A 7,779-nucleotide genomic window follows, 5' to 3' on the forward strand; every position below is an offset into this window, starting at 1 on the left:
AACAAATAAGAGTTGAAATGGGGAAAGGTTACATATTTCATTTAGGATTTTCTGAAAGCTTTGGGTCCTTCTAATATTCCTATGCTGTCCTTCTTGACTTTGAAATTAAAACAAAGTTCCTGCTTTTCAGTGAGTTTAAGTGACACAAACTGCCAGCACATAGGCTAACAAAGGGAATGTGGGAAAGCAATATTGTATGTTAGTCATTGTTTGTTTCTAGTAAATTATAGGTCTTTGTTGTGGAGCGTTTTTTAAAAATCCCTGCCAGTTTCAAGAGTGCTGCCGTTTGTTGAAATGAAAATATGGGGGTCACATCTGTTCAGGTGAAACAATGTTGATAGAGCTGTGCAAATGCTATTTCTACTCTTGTAGCAATGTTAGATGCACCTGCAGTCTTATCTGTTGTCTATGCTGGGCTGGGTTTTTTTCTGCCTTTTGGGAATATTCAGGAAGTACTCAGGTGGGATCCTTTTTGCTTCTGAAGCCAAGTGCAGCAGAGTTGTGTTAAAAAATCTGCACTTGCTGGTGTATTAGATTTTGAAACTGGAACTGGTTCCAAAAAGAGCTGAAAGTTAAAAATATGAAGAGAGGAAGGATTATAAAATGTTCTACAGAAGGCACAGGGAGGTTAAATGTCTAGTCCAAGGTCACACAGCAAATGAGTGACAGAGCTGCAAATAGAATCCTTAGACTGACTTTAAGTTCCCACCTCCTAACTCCTAAACCACACTCACCTTTCAGAAATCTCAATAATTCTTCATTTATTGTGTCCATTTCTCATCTGCCTACATTCTGTATATGTTACTGACTTAACTAAACTTTCAAATTCACCATCACATTCAAAGCAGATTGAATTCAGTACTATACAGTACAACTCAATACGTTTATTCCCACTCCTGGCTTATTCCTAAAGAACAAAGCAGAGGATCCTACAGCATAGAAGCTTCTTGTGACCAGGTTTTGGAAAGGATCATCTGAACTCCAGAGTAAGATAGTATCTAAGGCACAGATGTGATCTGGGCTTTACAACAAGAAAATTTGGCCAATATTGGATTGGCACCAAGAAGTACTGTGTGCCTTCAATAATAGAATTATGCAAAAGAATTGTGGTGATATCTTAATAGAAGGCAGTAGACAAAAACACAGGACCAGAGAATAGCAGGCTCAAGAACACTGGGAAACCTTTTAATACCATTATGTGGGGAAGTGGGGATGTTGTGTGCATGAGGATACATTTTCAGCACAAAGATCTTTCCATGTTTACAGCCTGGGTACATCTGGAGTTGAGCCCAGGTACTGAAAATTGGGTGTCATCAGTTCATCACTTACTTGGCCTTTGACTTCCAGTGATCAAATTCCATTTCCAGTGGGAAAAGGTGGGTAAAGCATCACTGACAAGGCCAGGGTGGAGGTTAACTTTTTGGTTCTAGTGCTAGTAATGCAACGTAGAAAGTAGAGAATAAACTATCCATTAAGTTTAAAAATATAATCTAGGTACATCATGTAGAGGTAAACTTTCAGCACTGTGCACAGAGATCCTGCTGTACATCTCTCATACAGGAGTTAAGTGGACAGTGTGCCACACTGAAAGCCAGTGCTAGGAACCATGAACTAAGTCCACTTCTGACAGTGATTCCTTCAGTGGCCTTAGGCAAGTCTCTCAACTATTCTGTGCTTCGGTTTCCCAATCTGTATAATAGGACTAGTGATATTTAATTATATACTGTACTGAGGAGTTGTAACAATTGATTAATTAATTTTTGAAAAATTCGGTGAAGGTGAAAAATGCTATATTAGTGTTATGTAGTATTCCAATGGGCTCTTGATTTTGATGACTGACAGGTCTATACCACTATGTAACTGGTTTAAGTAGAAATCAAGAGATGTGGGTAATGATAGGAGACAAACATATCCACTACCAGCAGGCTGAACTGATGCACCAAGAGGAGATATATACAAGTAGGTTTGTCAGAAATCAATTTAAAAGAAAATAATTTTGAAGGATATCAGTTTATTTTAAGCATTTGTTCCTATTTTTATCTATTGAAATTTTGTCTAAATTATGGGTTTTAAACATTGTTTTCAATTTTTAATCTATTTAAATTTTCACAATGGTAGAAAATTAGGGAGGGCAGACAATAATTATTTAATCATAGTAGACACTGAGATTCAATAAGTTAAAGCTTTATAAAAATTAAAACACAAATGATCAATACCCCATGTCAAAATATACAAAACAAATATTGTTAAATCAAACTTTAATAAGTTCTCAAGCAGCATTTATCTTACTTTGCCTATCGTAACTTTCAATTACTATTGATGGAAGTATTTTTGTCAGTTTGTGTGTGTATGCTGAAATCAGCATTTACTGATAAAAATGCTTCCAAGCCTACCCCATCAAGATACTCATAAAAAAAAAACCCTCGTTACTGTATCTGGCACTGGCCACTGTCCCGACTATGCTATTATGCCCTGGACAGTAGTGAGAAACATGTTAATGAAACAGAAAAATATCTGGAGCATCTGGGAAGGCTATTGTGTCAGGTCATATTATGAGGTACACAGACATCTTCCAGAGTTCTCCAAGAATGAAACAATAATATGCACACATAAAAAAATATTTGTGGGTGCAAGCAAAGAGCAGAACATCAAAGGGGCAAAGAGAAGGAAAGAAAAGCTCACACTGTGAAATACAGCTGGTTCTATCAGAGCTCATGACAGAAGCTGGTGAATGCTCTGTCAGTGCCTTTCACAAAGTCTGTCAAGGTAAGAAAAGAGGGGAACAGCCAACAAGACATCCCAAAGTGCCTACCTCTGTTAGAACCAAAGTACAAAATCATTAATCTGCTCCACAAAGAAGGTGCAGCTGCTCATTACTGCAGACAGGGAGCCTGGCAAAGGAGCCCAGAAACTTCAAGTCAATTTTCTCTTTGATAATTTGGATGGTGAAGTTAAGGGAGCTAATTAATAACACCGCAAGTGCACCATTAATTACCAGACAGCATCCAAGGCACACACAGAATGGAGGTGATGCTTCAGATGGGTTTCTAATCTCAACTAATTGGATTAATTTAGAATTGGAGCAACATCAATAGTCAGTACCAAAATGGGGCTGGGAAGTGGTTCAGGAGAGGAAAAGATTGCAGTACTGTGATTACACTAGCCAACCACATCTTTGTGTCTGTAAGCTATAGATAACCAAGAGGGCTGGAAAGCAGACTAAAAGTAGAAGAATGATCTGAACTGTGCAGTTGGGGCCTGATCCAAAGCCCAGTGAAGTCTGTGGAAGAACTCCCATACAGAAAGCAAAACATCCTATAAATTATACACCACTGGGTTATTAATTGCACAAATACAAAATAGGAAATGAGGGTCTGGGGGTTACAGAAGATCACAAACTAAATATGAGTAAGGCTAAGATTTTGTCATGGTTATTTTTAGTAAAAGTCATGGACAGGTCATGGGCAATAAACAAAAAATCATGGCAGCCGTAACCTGTCTCTGACTTTTGCTGCTGCGGCTCCATGGTTTCCCCCACCAACAAGGTGGCTGGGAGCTGTGGGGTTCCCCCTCCACCCACGGCAGCTGGGAGCTGCAGGGTGACCATATTTCCCAAAGAGAAAACAGGACACCCCCAGCCTCTCGCCCAAGGCGTCCCTCTTCCCTCCATGCAAGGCTATCGCCCGTCACTGGAACCTGGAGGAGGGACCCCTCAGGACTCTGCCACCTGTTGCTGGAGTTTTGCAGGGGGCCCCCTGTCGCTTGTTGCTGCTGTCGCCTGTCATTGGAACCCTGCCAGGGCCCCACTGGCTGTCAGCTCCAGAGTCCTGCAACCCCTGAGGCTGAAGCAGAGAATGTCACAGAGGTCTCTGGAAATCTCGGGTTCGACTTCCATGACCTCCGTGACATAAACGTAGCCTTAATTATGAGCCAACAATATAATACTGTCTCAAAAAAAGCAAACATCATTCTGGGATGTATTATCAGGAGTGTTGTAAGCAAGACATGAGAAGTAATTCTTGCACTCTACTCAGCACTGATAAGGCCTCAACTGGGCACCGCATTTCAGGAAAGATGTGGACAAATCGTTGAAAGTCCAGAGGAGAGCAACAAAAATGATTAAAGGCCTAGAAAACACAACCTGCGAGGAAAGATTGAAAAAATTGCATTTGTTTAGTCTGGACAAGAGAAGACTAAGGGGGAACTTGATAACAATCTTAAAGTATGTAAAAGGTTGTTATAAAGAGGAGGTTGATAAATTGTTCTCCTTAAGCACCAAGGACAGGACAAGAAACAATAGGCTTAAATTGCAGCAAGGGAGTTTTAGGTTAGACATTAGGTAATTAAGCATTGGAACAAATTACCTAGGGAGGTTGTGGAATCGCTGTCATTGGAGGTTTTTAAGAACAGCTTAGTAGAAACAAACACATTTCAGGAATGGTCTAGATAATACTCAGTCCTCCCTCAGTTCAGGGGACTGGACTAGATGACCTATTGAGGTCCCTTTCAATCCTACAATTCTATAATTAGTATCATTTAATTGTATTACAGTAATGCCTGGAGGTTCCAACCAAGACAAGGTATACACATATACATAGTATACACATATACATAGTATATTACAGTATACACATATACATAGTAAGGGACAGTCCCTGCCCCAAACAGCTTGCAATCTAAATAGACAAGACACAGGGTGGGAGGCAAAATAGAGCCCCAGAGAGGGGAAGTGACCTGCCCAAGGTCACATAGCAGGTCAGTGTGAGAGCTGTGAATAGAGCATAGGTCTCCTGACTCACAGTCCGGTGCCCTATCCATTAGATTACACTCCCTCCTCCACTGCAAAACTCACCCATGCAATTATCCTGTACAGAAGTCAGAGAACAGATTGCACACGAGTATTCAGTCTGTTTCAGAGCGAGGTTTTCATCAGCCCTTAGGCTGAAAATAATATAGATGTTGAAAAAGGGGGAGAAGAATAAACCCAGGCAAAAAAATTACATGTCACATCCCAAGAGTAAAAAGGTGGGTGTTATTCAGAATGTTGTTCTGTTCTGCAATTTCACAAGTCCAGGCTGCTTAAAAAAAAGGGCAACAGTCTTCATTCACTGTAAAGGAACAAAGCAGATCTAGAGAGCCATATAACTTATCAAGGTCTTGCTGTGCGCCACACAACAATCTTTTTCCTCCTCCACATATTTATTATAATAGTAATTAATTAAAATATTGTCCTTTGATAGTGCCTTCCATTCACAGTATTTTACAAATATTAACAAATGAAGCCTCATAATCTCTTTGTGAATTAAGAATTATGGTTATCCACCTTTTATGGCTGGATAAACAAAGGCACAGAGAGATTAAAGGCTGATTGTTCACAGCCTTGCCTGGGTGGACACAGAGGTGGGGTGAAGGCCAAGAAACCTTTCCTTTCCTTTCCTTTCCATGTGGTGCTGTTCAGGGGCTGGATACGGAGTCCTTGACCTCCCAGAGCCCAAACATTCTACATGGATCGCAGTGTTCGTGGCAATTCTAGCCCATCTGTCCATCACTGTATTATCTAAGCTTCCCCAAAGGGACAGGAAAGGACAGGGCCAGGCATCCTACCCCCACCCCACCCCACCCTACCCCCGCCCACACACTGACCAGCAAAGCTAACCCCACCATAGGGAGGGGACACTGCACTCCTGGAAAGAGTGGCACAACAGTGGGGCTCCCCTTAACTTTGCATGAGATCTGGGGAGCATCATATTTGAGTCAGGCAAGTGTTTCCAGGAGCTCCTGCTAAGGAGGTAGTCTTCCATCTTGCCTGCAGTGTGCAGCTGTGTCTGAGCCCTAGATTACTTGCCCAAGGTCAGACAGGGAACTTTTGGCCAAGCCAGGAGTAGTAGCCAGGAATCCTGACTCAGTCCCATACTCTAACCACTAGATCCCATTCCCTGCCTATAGTTGAAAAGAATAGTCTGTTAGTCTATGGGCCAAGTTTTCCTCTCCATACCATCAGCTTGAAAACAGAACACTGGTCAGGTTGTCAGGATCAAGACACTGGAGTGACTGTTTAGCCAGCCTGTCTTACGAGATTGTTAGCTCAGAGATTTGGCCCCGACATTGCCACATGTAAAGTCAGACTTACATTTATCATTAGAAAATCCCGGGGGGTGTGTTCTGTTGTAATGGCCATTGTCTGCAGCACACACACACATCCAGTGCTGCCTCTGGGTTTCCAGGGTGAATGCTCTGTTTTTATGTAACAGAGAGAAAGAGAGAACATGTGAATGATTCAGGAGACAATTCCACTGAGTTCTGCTTGGCAAATGGTCTGCCTGAATGTGATGATGAATTTCATTGCAATCATATCTCTGCACATCTGGTGCTTTCTGTGACACTTCTTCCTAGAGCAGCTATGTGGCAAAAGGGCTTCTGTTCACATTGTTCAGTTTGGCTGCCCTCTTCTTCCCCTTATAGACTTTGTATCTAGGATATAATAAATAACATTGTTTCATCTGCTCCTGCTTTTTCATTCAATAAGATAAATGAACGTAAAGACTCACTTTGCTTGCCTCTGAACACAGTCTGCTCCACGTATAGTGAAGATAAATAAGCAGGCAAGCCAACCTCATCTCTGCAAAATCTAGGCAAGCATCTATAAACTCTCCACCTGATACTACAGTGATGAACACCATAGAGAAGCCTATGAATAAAATAAATAAATATAGGGCTACTGAGAAACAGGAGAAAGAAGCGATAATGATTAATGGTATCCTCTGGCCTATATTCTACAACCTACATACAAGCCCAAACAAATCAATTGAATTTGCCTGTTTCCTTATCCTTTCACCGTATTCTATAGAACATTCAATAAAGGAATTTAGTAGGAATGAAAGCAATAGAAAACCTATAGCATTCAATAGAGAATGATCTCCTTTCCACAGATGTCTGAACCACCATATCAAATTCTATAGCAGGAATATTATTCTCTATTTACAGTCTATATGATGGTTCAAAAAACCTGTAGAAAAGAGATCATTCTCAAATTTGTCTTTTCCTTTTGGTCAGTTGCATTTGTTTTTACTGCTTTTCAGCTTAGGCTGGCCTAGAAAGCTTTGTTTTTGCTGGTCACAATAAAAGCACTCCAAGACTTCTGACCTGTATCAGTGCCTTTCTGCGTAGAGATATAGTGGAAAAAACAGAGGTTCAGATGCTCTGGTGCATGTGGCAAGTAATATAATGCCAGAGGGAACTAAGGATAAGCAGATCAATCTGGAGGGAGGGGTTACTCAATCTTCAGTGGGAGGCAGTGTGGTCTAGTGGAACAGGGTTACTTTTAGGAGCCAGGGAGCCTGTGTTCTGAAAACTGGCTCTCACATTGACTTACTGTGACTCTTGAGCTGAGTCACTTCACCATTCTGAGCCTCAGTTTCCACATCTGTAAAATGAATGTTTGGTCCAGATATCTTGGTGATGGGCATGTAAGATATAATGAGAGATGGCCAGAAAGACAAATAAGTGAAATAGGTGATTTTTTTTGGGTGGGTGGCAGGCAGGAACAATACCAAAAGGGAAAGAAGCAAGTACTTTAAGTGGGAGGGTGGGATTGGGAGCAAGGGTAACTAAGAAATCTAGTTGCCATCTCATTCTGATAAACTGTTTACAACTGGCTAGTTTCTCTTTTCGATCCTTCTGTATTTGATGGGTGTTCCTTCATGCTAGGACTCCAGCTGTTTTCATATGCCTGATGCTGTCTTCTTAATATCCTCTCTACCAACTGACTTGCCATTGGCA

Source organism: Terrapene carolina, unplaced genomic scaffold (assembly GCF_002925995.2).
Source record: "Terrapene carolina triunguis isolate 2854851 unplaced genomic scaffold, T_m_triunguis-2.0 Scaffold96, whole genome shotgun sequence".
In the NCBI taxonomy this organism is placed as follows: Eukaryota; Metazoa; Chordata; order Testudines; family Emydidae; genus Terrapene; species Terrapene triunguis.